The sequence below is a fragment of the Phyllostomus hastatus genome, unplaced genomic scaffold (genome assembly GCF_019186645.2).
Source record: "Phyllostomus hastatus isolate PE091 unplaced genomic scaffold, TTU_PhHast_1.1 phas_scaffold_78, whole genome shotgun sequence".
NCBI classification, from domain to species: Eukaryota; Metazoa; Chordata; class Mammalia; order Chiroptera; family Phyllostomidae; genus Phyllostomus; species Phyllostomus hastatus.
The window spans coordinates 59503791-59525731 of NW_025334041.1; the positions used below are offsets into that span (position 1 = coordinate 59503791).

Here is a 21941-nt window from a genome sequence, read left to right on the forward strand (position 1 = left end):
GTGGACAAAAAAGGGGCTATATACTAAACCTGACAAGCTCAGGCAATGCCTTACATGGCAGCCTTACAAACTCAAGAGAACTAAAGTAACCACATAGGGTGGTCTGAAATTAAAACTTTCTAACTGAAAGCAGTTCATGGCAGGTACTCATGTCCTAGAGTAGTATTTTCCTAAACAAAGGTCAATCTTCACCTTAACTGACTGAGACTTTTTGTTTTTTGCATCAATGATAATATTGCTGATAATATACCTTTGGAATATCAAAGTAATTTTTTTTCCAGACCCCTCAAATCACATGGTTTCTTCTGGACCCCAGAAGAAAATGGATCCCCAGAGTTACATAGATTTAATGTAAACACCTTATGCCTCCTCCTTTCATTGTAATGTACAAAATAAGGTGCATAACTGCATTCCCTGGAGCATTTTCTCAATCTGTTGAGATTTTATTTCCTGGCAATTATCAGTTTTGGCCCAAATAAACTCATAATAATTCTTACAGGTTTGGACATTTCTTATGTAAGTCAGAGGACTGTAGGGGTAGGTAGGAACTTGTGGCATAGGACTTGAATTATTAGTTCAACTCACCACCAAAATGGTCTACAGCCAGGGGTGTCCAACCTGCAGCCCATGGGCCGAATGCAGCCCAGGATGGCTATGAATGTGGCCCAACACAAAATTGTAAATTCACTTAAAACCTTTTTTTTACTCCTCAGTTTTCATTAGTGTTTCTATACTTAATGTGTAGCCCAAGATAACTCTTCTTCCAGTGTGATCCAGAGACACCAAAAGGTTGGACAACTCTGGCACCATCCTAAGTGACTTAGGGAACGGACACTGTGTGTGCAGCCTGTGTTCCTTCAGTTCACAAACTGCCTTAAGAGGATATCCAGGTACTTTTTGAATCTCAATTGTTCTTAAAATCTCTGGAGCATAACTGCAAACCCCAGAAACTCTAGTTTACTAAAGGTAACCCAAAATTGTTGACAAAGGCATCCTCACAGTCTTTTCTTCTAAGAAGGCATGGATATTCTGAGGGGTCTGAGTTAGTGAATGTAAAAGAAATAGAGCACTGCTATTTAACACTCTAAAAACATCATGTTTTAATACTTATTTTTAAAATTTTTTCTCTTATGCAAGATAAAATATATATAAATTTCTTTGGGAGGAAAAGTGTAACCATTTAGGTCTTTTTGGGTTATAATCACAAACACACCATTTGTTTTTCCATTCACGCACATAATTTTTTCAGAAAGTCTTTCTTGAGAAATATTCCTTAAAACTTTCTGTAAAAGTAACCAGGCATTAAAAGACAAATACCATATGATCTCACCTGTAAGTGGAACCTAATCAACAAAACAAACAAACAAGCAAAATATAGCCAGAGACATTGAAATTAAGAACAAACTGACAGTAAACACCAGGGAGGTGGGAGAGGATAACGTGGGGAAAAGAAGGAAGGGTTTTCAGGAACATCTATAAAGGACACAAGGACAAAAACAAGGAGGGGTGGGAACAGGGGTGGGAACAGGAGTGGGAAGTGGGAATGGCTGGGTTGGTAGGGAGTGGGAAGGAGAAATGGAGACAACTGTATTTGAACGACAATAAAAAAAAAAGAGTAATCAGCTATCTACTAGTTATCCTTCTTATAAAAACTGAGATTTTAGGACTGGTTTCCATTATTTTGTGTCTTAGGAAGAACTACAAACCCATGAGTTTTATTAGTCCCAAGGGCTAATGGTATTTTTCTTTTCAGTTTTTTTTCTGCCTCTATTTAAGCAACCAGAGTGAATGTCACAAACAATGTGGAATGTATTTTTAAAACTAAAATGTACTTTGTTTTAAGTTAGGAAACATTGTATTCTGGATCTCAGACTAGACAACCTTTCCTCTCCCAGGGAACCTCATTCTGAACCACCCCCCACCTCCCTAGCCCCAGCCCACACTACTCTGCCAACACCAGGCTGTATCGGCAGGCTGGATTGCTTTCTGCAGTAAATGTGGCCAACAGGGAAGCCCCCGGATAGAAAAGCCACACTTGCGCTGTCACTGATTCCCAACCTGGAGACCTTTACTGATTGTGTGTGTGTGTGTGTGTGTGTGTGCGTGTGTTTGAGGCAGAAGACAGCATAGGAAGAACTCTGAGACTGCAATACTGTCGCTGACCAGCATTTATCACCCTGGTTGCCAGGAAACACTTTTTACCAATTAGGTAGATTAAATAGTAAACCGAGGCAGAAAGGAGGAAGGAGACAAGTCCCATATGCTAACTCAGCAGTCCTGAGCCTGGTCTGATAATATTGCCAGGTGTTCCAATGTCACAAGAAACACTATATTAGCAAGAAAGAAGGAAAGTCCTTGAAATTCTATATAACATTTTCCACTATCTGGGAAAGAAAGCCTTGAAACTGTGCTTTCATCCCAAGGCCTATAAAACAACTTTGGTTAATTGCCTACCTCTGGTCACTATCTGTTTTAAGAGGGAGTCCCTGATGCTTACAGAAAGAGCCTATAAATAACTTCGGAAAGTGCCCCAATTTTAATTAACTGCCTCCTGTCAGGCATTTGTTTTACAACAAGATGACCAAATGGGGTCTGGAGCAAGATAAGGATTTGGGCTAACAGAGCCCCACACATACCTAAGTTTGGGTAGTCACATCCCCCCAGGAAAGCTGGCACCACACTTACCCATTAATCAATATGTAACTTTTTTCCCTATCCCACCAACCATATAAGTCCTGAGAACTAAGGACTCCCTCTCGCTCTCTTGGGGACTCAGGGGCTCTTGGCTCTCCGGCCACAGGACCTCTGGCCACCCAGCCTCAGGCTGCCCAGGGGCTTGCCATCCTGGTCTTCAGCCGCTCTCTTGCTTTTCTCACCCTGCTTTGCCCCGAAACTTTGCCTTTCACCCCCTACTTTACCCAGTTCTGTTCTCTCCCATGGGAATAGGCCACTAATAAACTCATTACATACTACTAGATTTGCTGATATGTAATTCTTTACATGCGTCAGCAAGAAGAACCAGGTCTCTCCCCCCAACATGTTCACTCCTGTCCGTAAATCGGCTAACCAGCTTCAGTAGCTGCTGATTCCGGGCTGAATGGTCTCTTTTATCCAGGCCTCAGAGCTTGGGTAGTAGTCCCCCACGCCTTGGCGGAAAGTCCTGGGGCCGTGAGGGCGCGACTCCCACCTCCAACTTCACGTCTTTCATTTTTGGACCAAGAACGACCGGATCCGAAACCCCGCCTGATGGGAAGTTGGTGGCGGCTCACCACTGGATGATTTCACTATGCAGACCGCAGACGCCAGAGACGCCCCGCTGGTAGGTCGAGGTGTCCTCCACCAAGGCTCAAAGCCCGCCTAAGCTCCTAGGCTGGCAGTCTTCAGCGGCGCTGCAACAGTCCTACCCCAGTGTTTACTTTAGAGATGCTGTGGGCTCGTGGCAAGTGTGGCGCGTGGCAAGTGTGGTGCGCGGAGCCAGGCAAGCCAGGCTGGAGCGCGGGCGTGCCAGCTAAGGAGGCCGGTCTCACGCCCCGCACTCTACTGTGAGGGTTTGGGTAGGGGCGGGGTCACCTTTCCTCGGATCAAAAGATCGGAAGAGAGAAATACACCTTCCACCCTTTTACCAATCAATCAAACGAACAAAAAGCAACAAATATCGATGTATATAATATTTCAAATCAGGTCCCAGTGTTTAATTAGCAGTGGTCTTAAACCCTGACTGCGCTTTGGAATTACTTAGGCACGTTTCAAAAATATTGGCGCCCAAGACCAACCCCAGAGATTGTGATGTAATTGAGATGGGGGCAGCTTCGGCAAACCGGCTTTTACAAGCTTCCCAGGAGTTTAGTGATGCTGATGTGCATCCTGAGCTGAAAACAGCGGGTCCTGGAAGTTTGGCAGTGGGGGGGGAGATACCTGGAGTTTTTAGAAGACAGCCCAAGGTGTCTCCAATGGCAGATGGGGGTGAGAACCGCTGCCCTAGAGTGACATCTGCAGCCAGGCATAGCAGTCCTTGCCCCCAAGAGCTATTTATGTTAATGTTGCTATGTGCCCTTGAGCTGCTCACTCACCCAACCTCATTTCTCTTACTAATAGTTGTGTAGTTATTTAAGTATTAAGTGAGCTAATAAATGTACGGCAAGTGGTGGCCTGAGTAAGAGTTCAGTCAGGCCACTTCTACTTTGGTGACTGCTTCAAAGTTCCCCATAAGGATTTATCCATCTAGATTAGGAACATGTTTGACAATTGGACAACAAAATAGCCCAATTAAAAATGGGCAAATGACTTGAATATCTTCTCCAAAAGTACATACACAACTGGCCAATAAACACATAAAAAATGTTCAACATCCTTAGTAATTAGGGGAAGGCACATTAAAACCACAATGAGATACCGTTCCATACGCTGGGATTGCTATTAGTCTTAAAAAGAAAGAAAAACAAAAAAATAAGTGTTGTCAAGGATATGGAGAATTGGAACACAGTTCATTGCTGGTGGATGTGTGAAAAGTTGCAGGTTCTGTGAAAACAAGTGGTTTCTCAAAAAATTAAAAATAGGATTACCTAGTATGATGCATTCATTCTATTCTGGGTATGTATGTCAAAGAATTGAAAGCAGGGACTTGAACAGATATATTTCATTTGTACCCTCACTTACACAGCAGAATTATTTACATCACTCAAAAGGTGGAAGCAGCACAGTGACCATCAATAGATGAACAGTGGACAAAAAGTAGTATCTCATTCAGCCTAAAAAAGGGGGAAAACTCTGATACATGCTACAGCATGGATAAACCTTGAAAACATTATGCCAGGTGAAAGAAGCCAGACAAAAAGGGATGATTCCTCTTGTATGAAGTACCTAGGATACTATGAACTCATAGAGACAGAAAGAATGGTGGCTACCAGGGGTTGAGGAAAGAGATCATTAGGAGTTGTTGTTTCATTGGTATAACAGTTTTAGTTTAAGATGATGAAAAAGCTCTGGAGATTTATGGTAGTGATAGTTGCATCACAATATATATGTACTTAATGCCACTTAATGCCATTGTACACTTAAACATGGTTGGAATAGTAGATTTCATACCTTTCATGTGACAGTACTGGAATATAGGTGTTGGGACGCACCAGCAGAGGTCTCCAGGGCCAGCACTCTCTTTCAGGGGGGATGCCATCATCAGAGCATCAAGCAGGCATAAAGGGCAGTGCAGAGGAGATATCACAGGATATTCTTGAAAAAGCCTGAGCCTTCAAGTTTGATAGGTCATTGGAGCCAACCCTGGGTAGCATCTAGCTCTCTTTTGGGGAACTGTGGCAGGGATCAGCCTGGGCCTGAAGTTTGAGGAGGGTTTTAGGGAATTGTGGGATAGAGGTGGGTTGGGTGGGTAAGTGGAAAGGACTTATAATCAACAAGTGATGGGGACCTCTTGCAGTGGGACAGGTCCTTTTCTATAACCCGTGGATGCTGAGAGCATGGTTCTTTCCATCCCTCATACTGGTCCTGCAGCAGCTCCCTGCCACCCAAGAAACTTCCCAAGATGCCCATCATTTCTACAGAGATTAGAAATAACTAAGAAAACACCCTACTGTTATTTGCAGCTGACTTGGGGTCTTATTATATCACTGCAGATTATGTAACATTCGTATATTTACTGAGCCCCATCAATGCCAGGCACTGGGACAGATTTTGGAAATACAATGGGATACCATAATCCTCTGGTTGACCACTGGTCTCTTTGCTATTGACTGCAAGAAATATTACATGCTATGAAATGCAAGCATTACCTCCCCTTGCTGCAGAACTTTTGAGGCCTGTTGTTTAGAGGACAATAGATATAGAAGCCATGGGGTCAATTTCACACCCTCCACCCAAAGACCCAGTTAATTTCATCTATGAAAGATGATAGATGGTGTCCTCAGTTTGACCAGCCCTCTTATGGATGCACACTCTGAGTAGGTGTGTGCTAGTGTAGTAACTCCCTTAGGTTTATTTGCGGCTATGCCTTACTAATGTGCTTAATGTGCAAAGGATATTCACCTCTGCACATGACTCTTTTAGCAGCAGCATAATTAAGGCTTTCATTTGGGCTGAACACATAGCCACATAGACCACTAAGTAAAATTAGGTATAAAATCTATTTTCTTTTCAAAGAATGTTTAATTATAACTGATATTTTAAAATATGATTTTATGTATCTGTTCTCTTATACCTGAAAAGTCCAATCTCCCGCTATCTCAGATCCAGCATCTTCCCTTTAATGTAGTTACCATTACAAAAGGAAAGAAATCTTAGTTTTATCAAATAAAATATCAATTCCTTGTGTCACATTTGATATACACAAAGTTTTTTCTCCCTCTGCCAGAGAATATATCTCTTTTAGTTGATCAGTGACTTCTTTTGCCCACTTCAGCCTAATTGTCCTGGAGATTATCCAATTAATTTCATTTCACCTTCTAAAAGGGCACCAGATGTGCCTTATCCTTGCACAAAACCACTTCTGATTGGGGGTGCTTAATTTTACTCAATCCTTACTGTTACGAACTTTCTGTGGATGTCCCAGGTGTCTTCAGCCAATAGACGTATTTTAAAATAAAGCTGAGTTGTAATGCCTTCAGCCAAGAATGTAGAATGTAGTTAGCTTTTGCCCAGACAGAGTATTACAGAAGACAGATTTACAATTTACAGAATTACAATGGAACTGTATGTTTCATTTTTGACTGGAGGAGACTCTAAGATCATTGGGTTCTTTTTCATTGGAGAGATTCCGAATGGCTCTCATGTGTTAAAATTTTCCTTGGTCTAAAGTCACCTTCAGAGTGTCTGGCCCATGCTCTAGTTGAAATTGGGAACACCATAGTCACAGGCATGTCTAGAATGGAAAACCCCAATGCTACACAGAGCACATCACTGCTATTTCTTGATCTAAATTAAAATCCATGATTTGGAGTATCTGAAGACATTCCATTCCTGTAGAGATTGTTTTCTACCCACCTCATTTTCCTTTTGCCCAAGGTCATGTCAAAGGCTCGCCACATGTGGTGTAACAAACAGTATTATTGGCAGACAAACTCTGAGAACATGGGGAATAAAAAGGAACAACCTTCATTCATCTTGGAATGCTTATAAATTGTCATTTGTGGAGTCACACATTTGAAGTCTTTGTTCCATTGAAAGTGGGATGTTCTGGAAGTGATAGAAAACCAAGCAAAACCAAAATGACATGTGGTTTCTCCTTTTCTGCAAAGGAAGAGTAGGAATTAAATGTCATCTTATTACAGCTGTCATGTAACCTCTAAAGCAGGGGTGTCAAACTCATTTTCACCAGGGGTCACATCAGCCTTGCATTTCCCTTCAAAGGGCTGAATGTAATTTTAGGACTGTATAAATGTAACTACTCCTTAACTAGGGGCAAGGAGCTTGGTGCTGCCACTAGGTAGAAACAAGGTGCCAGACTGGATAAAACAAGATGGAGGGCCGGATTTGGCCCACAGGCCTTGTGTTTGCCACCTGTGCTCTAAAGGCACTTGTCCAAATCATAGTAGTGTAGAAATTCATAAATCATACCCTAATTCATTTAATAATGTTTCAAGAGAATGGGTAAATGCACACTAAAACAATTACTTTGGATTTGTGTAAATGCCATTTTAAAGGCTTTTATGAGTGTGGAAGCATTATCTTTTAAAAGCAGTTTTCAAATGGTAGCATTAGTTGACTTTTTGGTGTGACAAAAGTTCATACCATGGTTCATATTCTTCTTTGGTAAAAACATACTCCAACATATGCTTGCTCCCCACTGTTCTGCCTATAATTATCTTATGATGGCACCCCTACCATGAAATGGATTTCATTAAAGTATCCCCAAACTCAGTACTCATTTGACACATCCTTCTGAAAGCAGGTAAAAGATGGCACACTGCCTTTCTATCAGTTGTGTGATCTTTTCTGCTAATTAGCAATTTGAATTCCCCTGCAGAGAGAGGCAATGAGAATATTTTATAAAGAACTTCTGGAGTGGAAGATGGTGACTGAGTAGGTGGAAACTGAGTGCACTTGGCTTGTTTTTTGGCTGATCTTCCAACAAGTGACCTGAACAATCAATGGAATCTCAACTGGTATGAATTTTTGAAGTCAAGGAGTGTAGAGGATGCTTTGCACCATCTGATAAGAGATTTTATAAGTTGATGGAGAAATGTCCTGTGCAAGTGTAACCAGAAAAGACACCGGCGTTTGGGCTCCCTGTCACTACCAAACCCAATAAGCAATGACAGCGATTGAACCTTTATGGGCACTTTATTCAGATGGCCAGTGATCTGAGAAGATGGTAGATTCATACCCTAACAGACCATCTTCTCTTCTCTTTCTAGGCCAGACTTTTATAACAGGGAATAAACCAGGTACTGTGAGGGCTTTGAGATTCAGGGAGGATTAGGTGTAAAAAACTACAATGTTCTGTCCTGGTCAGTTAGCTGTTCCCAGGGGTGGGTGGTCATCTGTCTGTCCCTGGAACACAAAGGCCCAGATACCACCTGGGGGTGGTAATCTTTAGCAGTGCCCAGGAGGTCAGCTGTTTTTCCAGGAGCCAGGATGGGCCTTATCTGTAGTTTCTGAAACAAAAGCTTTAACATACACATTACTTGCTAGACTTACAGCTTTTTACCTTAAGCTAAAATTTTCCAAGTCTTGAGTCCCCTATCACAAGGTGCCTACAGCAGAAGAGGGATCAGTCAGAAAATGCAATTTAATGGCTCCCTCCCTTCTAGGATCTGAGCCCTGGTCTCACACAGGGAAACCACCAACCCTGATCGGGAGAAACTTGGAAGGATATATAGTCTGGGTGACTAAGGCTACATATACACAGTGAGCAGCACATCCATAGCTGCAGCACCATCTGGGAGAGTTCCAGACAGAAACTATCTAAAACTGTTGGAGGCACTGGCAGGCTGTGGTCAGCCCTGACCAAGAGAGACTTTGTGCTTTTAGGGGAGGCAGAGAATGGGGAGAACCAGCCCAGAACTTGATGCTGCAGTGAGGGGGCCACATAGAGGCTCTTTTAAAAGAGGAGCTGAGGCAAGACTGGAGACTTGCAGGGACTCTGTGCTATACACGCATGGGTACAGCAGCTCTGCCAACAAAGAAACCAGAGTGAAAGCACAGTTTGCTCCCATTGAGTTCAGCTGCACAGGAGGAACAGAAAGTGTCATGTTGAAGGAACTGTGAGACCTGACCCAGAACATCTGGTAAGCAGGGAACTGTGCAGAGTGGAGGATATAGGCCTCAGTTTCCTGCAAGAGCAGCAGCCTGAGGACTGGATGACCAGCAGCTGAATGCCTGAGATTCATTGCAGCCAGGCAAATCCCCTCACAGGCAGATGTGCCCAACCCCCACCATCAGAATTGCAAGCTATGCAGGTCAGTGAGAAGGCTCAGGAATCCCTTGCTAGGCCCGTATGTCCAGGGGAGAGGAGAAGCTCTGAAAGGGCCCTTTCTGAATTTCTATCAGACACTATGAACTACACTGACTCCACTGGCCCTGAGTCACTGAAATCAGCAGAGATTAGAGACAGGCACAAGAAGGGGTGTTCAGGGCTCCACCCAGCCCCAGTTTGTAGAGCTGCTTGTCAGTGCCAAACAGGAAAGAGCTGCTCCTTTTACACAGACTGTCCCCTCACAGGAAATGGACGGCTAATTCACCAGAAACAATACATTATTAGAAATAATCTAGGACAGATGAAGACTGTGGAGAGGAGGCAGGGATGCACTCCCACTATCTTCCCTGAAGATTGAACAGTGCCACCCCAGGAGTGACCCAGGGATTCCACCTTCCTAATTGCACCAGTGGCCCCCTCTGGAGACAGGTGGAGATCATAATGGCAGTGCTCTCTGACATTAGATGAATCACTCCAAGGACTTTTGCTGATGGAAAGCCCAAGGCAAAACAGTAGGGATGAGCCAAGGCTGAAGGAAACAGCCACAGACTGTAGATTGTAGTCTCAAACAGGCTGTTTAGGGATAGACTAGGACATCATCTGACATTACTAGAGGTGGATACAAAAAGAGAAGACAGTGGCAAACGCTAGACTCAGCTGAGACAAATTCCACTGTGGTCTTCTTCATTATTTGTGTTATTTTTCCTGTTGAATAGCTTTTTAAATATTTTTTCTTTTTCTTCAAGTTGTTCCCATTATTTCACTCTTTATTTTAGTTTATTTCAAATCTCATATTTTACTCCTCCCTTCTCTTCACTTCCCTTCTTTTCTATTTTGCGTTCTTCATTCCTCTTCTTTTATTCTATTCACTATTTAAAAAAAAATTTGTCTCCATTTTCACCCCACTATGCCCCTGCCCTATCCATCACTGCCTCCCATCATTGAATGTACCCTCTTTGGCTCTGTTCATGGGTATTTTACACATTTTCCTTGATGGCCTTTCCTTTATCTTCCCCCATCAGCTCTCTAGCCCCTCCCCTCTGGTTACTGATCATTTGTTCTTAATTTCAATGTCTCTGGTTATATTTTGTTTGCTCGTTTGTTTTGTTGATTAGGCTCCACTTATACGTGAGATCATATGGTATTTCTCTTTCACCACCTGGCTTATTTCACTTAGCATACTCCTCTCCAGTTCTATCCATGCTGTCATGAAGGGTAGGAGCTTCTTCTTTCTTTCTGCTGCGTAGTATTCCATTGTGTAAATATACCACAGTTTTTTGATCCACTCATTTACTGATGGGCACTTAGGTTGCTTTCAGCACTTAGCTATTGTAAATTGTGCTGTTATGAACATTGGGGTGCATAGGTTCTTTGAATTGGTGTTTCAGGATACTTAGGGTACAATCCCAGCAGTGGTATTGCTGGGTCAAAAGGCTGTTCCATTTTATTTTTATGGGGAAATTCTATGCTGTTTTTCACAGTGGCTGCACCAGTCTGCATTCCTGCCAAGAGTACACTGGGTTCTCCACAACCTCCCCAGTACTTCTCGTTTCTTGATTTGTTTATGATAGCCATTTTGACCAGTGTGAAGTGGTATCTCATTGTGGTTTTAATTTGCATCTCTCTGATGGCTAGTGATGCTGAGCATCTTTTCATATGTCTCTGGATCCTCTGTATGTCCTCCTTGGAGAAGTGTCTGTTCAAGTTTTTTGCGCACTATTTAATTGAGTTGTTTGTCTACCTGGAATGGAGTCATGTGAGTTCTTTATATATTGTGGAGATCAAACACTTGTCCAAGGTATTGTTTGCAAATATATTTTCCCATACTGTTTGTTCCCTTTTCATTTTACTGCTATTTTCTTTAGCTCTGCATAAGCTTTTTATTTTGATGAGATCCCATTTGTTTATTCTTTCCTTTATATCCCTTGTTCTAGGGGATATATTGGTGAAAATATTGTTGCATGGAATATCTGAGATTTTCCTGCCTATGTTCTCCTCTAGGACTTTTATGGTTTCGTGACTTATATTTAAATCTTTTGTCCACCTTGAATTTTTTGTGTGTATGGTGTAAATTGGTGATCAAGTTTCATTTTTTGCATGTACCTTGCAGATGTCCCAAAACCATTTGTTGAAGAGGCTATTTTTACTCCTTTTTATGCTTCTTCCCCTTTTGTCAAGTATGAATTGACAATAGAGACTTAGGTTTATTTCTGGGCTATCTATTCTGTTTCAATGGTCTATGTGTCTGTTCTTATGCCAGTACCACACTCTTTTGATTACAGTGGCCTTGTAATATAGTTTTATATCAGATACTGTGATCTCTCCTACTTTGCTCTTCTTTCTTAAAATTACTGTGGCTTTTCAGGGTCGTTTATGGTTACATATAAATTTTTGAAATGTTTGTTCTTTATCTGTGAAATATGTCATTGGTCTTTTAGTAGGGATTGGGTGGAATCTATAAATTGCATTTGGTAATGTGGACATTTTAATGCTGTTAATTCTTCCAGTCCATGAATACAGTATATACTTCCATTTATTTGTGTCTTCCTTAATTTCTTTCTTCAGTGTTGTGTAGTTTTCTGAGTACAGGTAAAAGTACCTCCTTGGTAAGGTTTATTTCTAGGTACTTTATTTTTCTTGTTGCTATAGCAAATTGGATTCTTTTCGTGATCTATCATTCTGATATTTTGTTGGTGGTGTATAAAAATGCCTTTGATTTCTGAATATTGAATTTGAATCCTTTTGTTTTGCCAAATCCACTTGCGCTCCCCACTAGAGAGAGTGGCCATTTCGTTCTTACTTCCCCACAGGACCTGGTTGTCTCTGTGTATGTTTTTCTCACGTGTTGACAAGCCATCTGCAGCATTCCATGGTCACTGCCGGTCGGTGATTGCGTCAAGTAGAAGTGGCCTTGTCTTGTTCCTGATCTTGGTGGGAAAGCTTTTAGTTTTTGTTCGTTGAGTATGATGTTGGTTGTAGGTTTCTGGTATATGGCCTTCATTGTGTTGAGGTATGCTCCTTCTACACCCACTTTGCTGAGTGTTTTTATCATAAATGGATGCTGTACCTTATCAAATGCTTTTTTCCCATCTATTGTCATGATCATGTGATTTCTGTCTTTCCTTTTGTTTATGTAATGTATTACATTTTTTGATTTGCAAATGTTGTATCATCCTTGCATCCCTGGGATGAATCCCACTTGATCATGGGGTATGATCTTTTCAATGCATTGCTGGGTGTGGTTTGCCAATATTTTGTTGAGGATTTTAGCATCTATGTTCATCAGTGATATTGACCTGTAGTTTTCTTTTTTGTTATGCCTTTATGTGATTTTGGAATTAGGATGATGCCGGCTTGGTAAAGAAAGGCTGGGGGTCTTCCCTCATCTTGGATTTTGTGAAATAGTCTGAGAAGGATAGGGAACAGTTCTTCCTTAAAAATTTTGTAAAATTCTCCTGTGAAACCATCTGGGCCAGAGCTATGTGTGCCAGGAGCAGTTTTTGATTACTGCTTTGATTTAATCAGCTCTTGTTGGTCTTTTCAAGCTTTCTGCTTCTTCATCATTCAGTCTTGGAAAAGTATATTTTTCTAGAAATTTGTCCATTTCATTCATGTTTTCAAATTTCTTGGCATATGCCTGTTCAAAATAATTTCTTACAATCCTTTTTTTATTTCTGTGATATCAGTTATAATCTCTCCTCTTTCATTTCTGATTTTATTTATTTGGATTCTACCTCTGTTTTTCTTGATGAATCATCTTAAAGGCTTGTCAATTTTTATTTATCTTTTCAAAGAACCAGCTCCTGGATTTATTGATTGTTTGGATTGTTCTTTTAGTCTTTGGTTGTTTATTTCAAATGTTTCTACTTTTTTTAGGTCAGTCTGTATCATTGTCAGCTTTCCTCTTAGCATCACCTTTGCTGTGTTCCATAAGTTTTGGACTATGTGTGTTCATTTTCATTTTATTCCAGAAACTTTTTTATTTCTCCCTTGATCTCTTTATTTACCCATTCATTGTTTAATAGCATGCTATTCAATTTTCACAAATTTGAGTGTTTTTGAGTTTTTTCCTTGAGGTTGGTTTCTAGTTTCAGTCCTTTATGGCCAGAGAAAATGCTTGATATGATTTTACTTTTCTTGAAGTTGTTGAGTCTTGTTTTGTGTTCTATCATGTGGTCTATCTTTGAAAATATTCCATGTGCCTTTGAAAAGAATGTGTATTTTGATTTGGGGGGATGAAAGTTTCTATATATATATAGAACCTTAACTGATTTTATATATATATAATCAGTTAAATCCATTTTATCAAGGGCATTGTTCAATGCCTCAATATCCTTGTTGCTATTTTGTTTTGGAGATTTATCCATTTTTGACAGTGGGGTGTTAAAATCCCCTAGTGTAAGCATGTTGCTGTCTAAATCTCTCTTGAAGTCCTCCAAGATTTTCCTTATATATTTGGGTACTCCCATGTTGGATACATACATGTTTATGATATTTATGTTTTCTGAATGGATTCTTCCCTTAAGTATTATGAAATGTTGTTTTTCCATGTCTCTTTGTATGGCTTTTGTTTTGAACTGTATTTTGTCTAATATAAGTATTGGTACCACTGCTTTTTTTCCCCTGTCCCTTTGCTTGGAATATTTTTTTCCAACCCTTCACTTTCAGTCTGTGTAGGTCTATTTTTTCCTGAAGTGGGTCTCTTGTAGGCAGCATATGTGCAGGTCATGTTTTCTTATCTATTCAGCTCCCCTATATCTTTTGATTGGAGCATTTAATCCATTGGTATTTAAAATTATTATTGGTAGATACTTATTCATTTCCCCTCCTTTGTATCTGTGTTCCTCTCTCTCTCCCTTTTTCTTCCTCTTCTTATAGCAGTCCCTTTAGCATGTCTTACAGTGCTGGTTTGGTTTATGTGTATTCTTTTAGCCTTTTGTCTGGGAAAGTCCTTATTTTGCTTTCCATTTTAATTGAGAGCCTTGTTGTGTAGGTTAGTCTTCATTGTAGACCTTTGCTTTCCATTATTTGGAGTATTTCTTGCCATTCTGTCCTGACTTGTAGTGTTTTGGGTAAGAAATTAGCTGCTAGCCTTATAGGAGCCTCTTTGTGTGTTATTTCTTGTTTCTCCCTTGCTGCTTTTAATATTCTCTCTTTGTCTTTAAAATGTGAAATTTTAATTAGGATATGTCTTGGAGTGAGCCTTTTTGGGTTTCTCTTGATTGAGACCCTCTGTGCTTTTTGAACTTGTGTTTTTCCCCCTCTCCAAGTTCAGAGTCTTTTGTCATTTTTTCAAACAGGGTTTCTTGCTCTTTTCATCGCCTTCTGGTATTCCTATGATTCAAATGTTGTTGGGTTTCATGTTGTCTTGCACTTCCCTTAAGTTGTCTTCATATTTTTTCAGTCTTTTTTTCATGCAACTGCTGTACCTGGGTATTTCTTTCTACTTTGTCTTCCAGCTAGTAGTTCAGTCCTCTGCTTCATCCAGCCTGCTTGTAATTCCTTCTAGTGTGTTTATTATTTCAGAATATTTATTCTTCATTTTTTCCTGGTTCTTGTTTATAGTTTCATTTCTTTTTTTGTGCTGTTGTAGTTCTCACTCAGTTCCTTGTAGTCATCTATGACTTCCTTGAGCATCCTTATAACAGCTTTTTGAATTCTGTATCTGATAGTTTGCTCACCTCCATTTCATTTAGCTCTTTTAGTGGGGAGCCTTCTTTTCCTTTTGATTGTAGGTTCTTTCTTTGTCTCTCTATTTCAGGTAACTTTTTTTCTTTGTTTCTGTGATTCTAGATACTGTGCTTTGCTAGCTATTTTTGTAGGGTTAATGACTATGGTAGCAGTTCTATGGGACTCAGTGGAGTGGTCTCTTTGATCTCCTTGTCTGGATGCTCTAGGGTTGCCCTTTCTTCTGTTTTTGTGGGCTCTTTTGTTGTACTTGGGTTTTACCTCCTGGTAGCTCCTTCCTTGGTAGGATCTCTCCTCCTGTGTGTTTATTGGTATTCACAGTCCCCATCTTATCATGTATGTGATCAGGGTCTGGGCAATGGCAAAATGGATTAAGACAGCAGGAGAGTTTTTGTGGAATTTTAAGTACTAACAAGTAGAGAAGAGAAAGGAGACCCTTTGGAGAAGTACAGCAATAATTATAATATTTCACCCAACTAGCCAACTTTTATAAAAAGTGAAAAAGAGATAAGACTCTTATTAGAAGGGAAAAAGAATGTGAGCTGACTTCAGAAAGAAGAGAGCTTATGTGAGGCTAGATTGTGGGATATAGTGAGAATAAGGGATAGAAATTTGGCATAGTGTGTGAGAGAATAAAGTTAACCACAACAGTAATAATGCTCAGGAAGACAGTGAAATGGAATAAGATCAGGGAAGGGTGCTGTGTGGAAATTGGTATAAAAATAATATGACAAGAAATATATGACCTGAATAAAAAGTAAGAGACCAAGAGTAGTGTAATTGGAATACAAGTGAAGTGAATGAAGAGAAATTAAAATGCAATATGAAAGGGAGAGCAAAGAAAACCAGTGAAACAATGAAATCAAACTAACAAAACAAAGAAAATTAAATGGAAATAAGAGAAATAAAATAATAGAAAAATAAAAATAATAATAAAAAAAAGTAAAAAATAAAATGCAAGTTCTGTAGGAAAGCAAAGTGAATTTTATCTCAGTTGTTGTTGTTAGCCATCTGACCTCTCTCTGAATCTGTCTTTGGTCCTTTCACAGCTCCAGGTCTTATTGTCTTACACTTGCAAGGAAAAAAAAGCTTCCTGCTGACTTTTAACCAGCCAAGTGGGTTCATCTAGTCTTCCTGGATGCTAGAGGGAAAGGGGGCTAGGCTCCATTTCTTTTTCCTTTCCAGTAGTTCTGCACTGGGGCCTAGATCTGTGCTACAATATTCATAGATGTCCAGCCTCCAGCCAAGCCCTCAGAGTGCTGCGCAGTCCCCACTGTTTATATGTGCCAAACCAGCACCTTTAATCCACCTCATTGTGCCACCCTTTGATTAATTCATGAGGTGCACCAAGTGGGAGCAACTTGAACCCCCTCTTCCTTTATGCTGGCATGGGCATTGCATGGGCAAAGTCGCTTCAGGGCAGTTTGGTTCCCATATTAAATTTAGTCTCTCTGGGGACTACTACCCCTCCAAGCCCCTGTTGCCTGCCTTTGATCAGTCTGTGAGTCTCCCTCATTTGGAACAGTTCACACCCTTCCTCCCTTTTCACTGGACTGGGCATGACATGTGAGAGTTCCTTGCACAGCGGCTCAGAGCCTTTGTTTTGAGCAAATTCCCCTCAGTCATGGCTGGCTGTTGTTAACATATGCCCTGTTTCACACAACTCAACTCTCTGACCATTCCTAAGACTATCTGGGTCAGGGTAGTTGCAGCCCAACTCTTCTCCCATCTCCAGGTGTTACCTGGCTCCCCAATTTCTCTGGTACTGTCCCAGCTAGTGACAACAGTCCCAGCAGGGGAACACTGCCTCTGTGTGTCTCCCACTGTGTCTTTATCCTCCCAGCAACTTCAAGTATCCAGGTCTCTCCTGGTGCAGGACTGGCTTCTCTACTTTGGGAGGGGAGGGAGCTGCAAAGTTACAATCACCGATCTTGCTGTCTGCCAAAGATCCTGTGGCAGACTGTAGGGAACTGCCCTGCCTAGTTTCAGAAGCTGTAACCCTCCATGTCTAAGGCTGAGTAAATAGGTCTTAGGGACATAAGCTGCTAAGGAAACAAAAACGTATCCCATCTCTCATATCCCCCTGCTTGGCCCAGGTGGATGACTGGTTAGTCAATGATGGGTAAAGTTCCTCAAGGGAGAAGCAACGGAAGACAGGCACAGTTGTGAAGGGACCATCAGGTAAGGACTTAGGGGACTATAGAAAAGTGGTGATGGACCCTCATCCCTTGGCTTTGTCATAGCCTGTGTCCTCATTCTATCTGTAAAAAGTCTCCTAATCTCTTGGCTGCCTGAATCTGCCACCTGATTTTAAGCCTGAAACAATGCTGGAAGTGGGTGTGGCCTTGTGCTGGAATGGGTGGTTTCTGGGAGCAATCAGGCCTAAGAAAGAATGCATAAAATCCTGTGAATCCTGCTTTGCTAAGAATACCCTCAATTTAAATGATAAGGGCCCAAGCATAAAATGAGTTTGATTCCCAAAGTTTTATGGCCCTTTGGCATCACTCTACCTATCTGTTCCTGACTCAGAATAAGCCCTTATAGTTCTTTGAGTTCCTTAATCATTACTGCCTGACAATGATTGATGAGCTTTATGTCTATGCCCTGTATTTCTATGCAAATTAAACCCAGTAAAAGCCCATTGAGAAACAGGCTCAAGACCCTTCTTCTTTGAGAGATTGGCCACCTTTCCTCCCAAAGCATATCACGTCTTGGTAAACCTATTCTCATCCATGACAGCCAGGGGACCCTTGCTGGACGAAGCTCCCCCACAGCAGACGAAATCCCTGGCACTGGGCCAGGGACTGCAACAGCCAAGGTTCCAGAGCAGGTCCTGGGGACCTTCCTGTCAGCCTTCACCATCTCCTTACTGTCTATTTTTCAATGCTGTCTTTAGTCTTTGGCTTCAAAACTTCATATAAGCTAGGATTCCATTGGCTGTTCACTCTGTTCTTCAGAAGATTGACTAGGTGGTCCAGTTGGGTGCAGGAGCAAGTGGGCTCAGCTCCCACCTACCTTGTCACTATCTTCTGCCTCCCTAGTCACCAATTTTTTATCCATTTTTTAATTTTTGTTTTAAATGTTACCTTTTCTCTTCTTACAACTTGTTTCTATTCTGCACTACTATTATTTCTCCTCCCTCTAGTCTCTCAAAACCATTTTTCTTGTTATTAGTCATCTCACATTCTTTTCCCTGTTCTTATAATGTCCTTATTATTTCTCCACCTTTACTAATTTTTGCTCTTTTGTTGTTGATATGGTGGTGGCTGTTACATTTCTTCAATTCTATTCTTACATGTTGACCATTTTTGTATTTCAAATCTCCACTTTTACTGTTCCCTTCTTCTACTCCATTTTGCCTTCCTCCTGCCCTTTGATTTTTGCATTTTATATTTTACTTTTTCCCTCACTTAGCCAGTTTTCATTCTTCACTTTTATTATTTCTTCTCCCTCTATCCTCTCAACATCAATTTTCTTTCATTTAGGCATCTCATGAGCTTTTTTTTAATTCTTATTTCCTTTCTACCTGTATTAACGTTTGCTCACTTGTTGATATTGCTATGGTGGATGTTTCACTACAATTTTGTTCCAACTTTTTTTTTTGCTATTTAAAAACATTTTTTTAAAGATTTTATTTATTTATTTTTAGAGAGAATGGAAGGGAGGGAGAAAGAGAAGGGGAGAGATAGGAGGAGAAAAACATCAATGTGTGGTTGCCTCTCAGGTGCCTCCTACTGGAGACTGGCTTGCATTCCATGCATGTGCCCTGACTGGGAATTGAACAGGTAACCTTTTGGTTCACAGGCTGGGGCTCAATACACTGAGCCACACCAGCCAGGGTGAAAAAAAATTTTTAAACCTCATACTATACTCTTCCTTTGTCTTACTCCATTTTTCCTTCTTCCCTTCCTTTTTAAATTTACAATGTAAATGTTCTTTTCTTTCTTTCTTCACCTGTTTCTATTTCCTACTGTTATTATTTTTTCCACCCTCTAGCCTCTCAAAATCATTTTTCTTTCCATTAATCATCTCATATTCCTTTTCCTTCTTTATGATAGTCTTAATATCTTTCCACCTTTATTAATATTTGCTCATTTATTGTTGATAGTATGGTTGTGGATAGGGTTTATTTTTGTGGGTGTGGGTTTTGTTTCCTGGGTTGTTTTGTATTGTTCTGGCAGCACCTGTACAACAGCATACAAGATGTGATGGGTTGTGTGACTCTTAGTCAGCCATCTTGAGAAAAATATCACCAAAGAACAACCCAACAACAACCAAAACCCAATTAATACAAGAGAGTCCACATAAATGTCAGAAAGGGCAATCCAAGAGAATCAAGATTGGAAGATCAAGGAGACTACACCATTAAGTCCCATAGTTCCCCTACCACAGATGACTATGCCTTAAAGACATGGAGTCAAAGCAGATTAATGTAATATTAAAAAACATCCGGGTACAGTGATGAATGCCTGTAGTCCCAGATACTTGGGAGGCTGAGGCAGGAGGATTGCTTGAGCCCAGGAGTTCTGGGTTGCAGTACACTATGCTGATCAGGTGTCCACACTAAGTTCGGCATCAATATGGCGACCTCTCGGGAGTCGGGGGGTGGGGCATAGGAGGGAGCCGGGTTGCCTAAGGAGGGGTGAACTGGCCCAGGTTGGAAAAAACAAACAAGAAGAGTCACCTAAAATCAGAAGAAAAAGAAACAACCCCCAAGCAAAAGGAAAGGAGGAATCTCCAGAAAGAGTACTAAATGAAACTGAGGCAAGCAATCTATCACACATAGAGTTCAAAATAACAGTAATAAAGATGCTCAAGGGGCTCAGTGAGAACTACTAGGAACTCTACAGAAGCTACAAGGAACTTACTGGGCATTACATCAATATGAAAAAGGACATGTAAACCATGAAAAACAGCTAGTAGGTGAGGAAGAATACAATATCTGAAATGGTGAATACACTAGAAGGGATAGAAGGATAAAGCAGGATAGATGAGCCCTGGCTGGTGTGGCTCAGTGGATTGAGCACCAGGCTGTAAAGTAAAGGGTCACTGGTTCAATTCCCAGACAGAGCACGTGCCTGGGTTGTGGACAAGTTTCCCCAGTGCAAGGCATGTGAAAGGCAACCACACACTGATGTTTCTCCCCCTCTTTTTCTCCCTCCCTTCCCTTCTCTCTAAAAATAAATAAATAAAATATTTTTTTAAAAAACAGGTTAGATGAAGCATAGGATCATCATATCAGTGAGTTGGAGGACAAGGTAGAAAGAAACACCCAGACAGAGCAACAAAACAAAACAAAAAAACCCCTCTAAAATAACAAAAATAGTTTATGGAAGCTACAGGGCAACATGAAAGAAAATAATATTTGTGTCATAGGGATACCGCAAAGAGAAGAAGAGGAGCAAGGGATAGAAATCCTGTTTGAAAAATAATGACAGAAAACATCTCTAACTTGGTCAGAGAAAAAGCCACACAAATCCAGGAAGAACAGAGTATCACAATCAAGATGAACCCAAAGAGGCCTACACCAAATACATCATAATTAAAATGGCAAAATTTAAAGACAAAGAGAGAATTTTAAAGGTAGCAAGACAGAATCACCTAGTAACATACAGGGGAGTTCCAATAAGTCAGTCAACTGTTTTTTCAACAGAAACAATAGAGGCCAGAAGGAAATGACATTAAATATTCCAAGTAATGTAAAGTGAAAGCCTGCAACCAAGCTCTAATAAGTAGCTTACTAGACCAAAGGTGGAAAAAAAAAAGAGGTTAAAAGTACATTTCCAGAAACCAGCATTGCCAGAGATACTAAAGAGACTGCTTTAAGAAGATGAAGTGGGGGGGGGTGTGGGGATCACAGGTACAGAGAGAAAAAATGACAATGAATAAGTACCTATCAATAATAACCTTAAATGTAAATGGATTAAAATCTCCAATAAAAAGACATAAGGTAGCTAGCTGAATGGTAAGAAAGCATGACCTTCACACAGGGAATCTACAAGAGACACGACTCAGAACAAAAGATCTACATAGCCTGAAAGTGAAAGGATGGAATAAGATATTTCAAACAGACATGAAAAAATAAGCTGGGATAACAATACTTAATATCAGACAAAAGAGACTTCAAACAAAGGCCATAACAAGAGACAAAGAAGGTCACTACCTCTTATTTAAGGGAATAGTCCAACAAGAGGATATAACCATGTAAACATATATGCACCCAATATAAGAGCACTGAAATATAAAAAGATCCTGGAGGACTTCAAAAAAGATAGTGACAGCAACATAATCATTACAGAGGATTTTAACATCCCACTGTCAAAAATGAATATATCTTCCAAACAAAGAAACAAAGGATGTTGTGGCATTGAATGACACATTAGATCAAATGGACTTAATTTATGTGTACAGAAATTTCCACCCAAAAGAAGCAAAATGTACATTCTTTTAAAATGCATATGGAACATTTTCAAAGATAGACCACATGGTAGGAAACAGAATAAGCCTCAACAGATTCAAGAAAGTTTAAATTCCATCAAGCATGTTCTCACATAACAATAATTTTAAACTAGAAATGAACAGCAATGAAAAACTCAAAAATGGATGGGAAGATGGCGGCTTTACTCTAGGCAGCATTTTTCTCAGCTTCTGTGAAGAGGAGGGAAACTCGCGGATCGGTGGAGAAACAGAGCAAGTGGACTAGGTTACCAAATCACTTTTGAAAGCAGGACATCAAAAATTATTGTGATCACGGAAAAACCAGACAGTAAGGAGACTTCTTCAGGACAAAAAGGGCCCAGGGATCGGCGCGGGGACTAGAGGTGTGCAG

The 21941-nt window shown here is 40.6% G+C and overlaps 1 protein-coding gene across 1 annotated transcript in view; it reads right to left on the reverse strand.

Annotated features, from left to right (window-relative positions):
- The window catches only part of RFX8 (regulatory factor X8), a 98547-nt gene extending 95258 nt beyond the window's left edge, over window positions 1–3289 (reverse strand). Inside the window, 1 exon segment of the mRNA XM_045827266.1 lies at window positions 3270–3289. The gene's annotated coding sequence lies outside the window, so the exon portion shown is untranslated.
- Between the last annotated feature and the right edge of the window lie 18652 nt (window positions 3290–21941).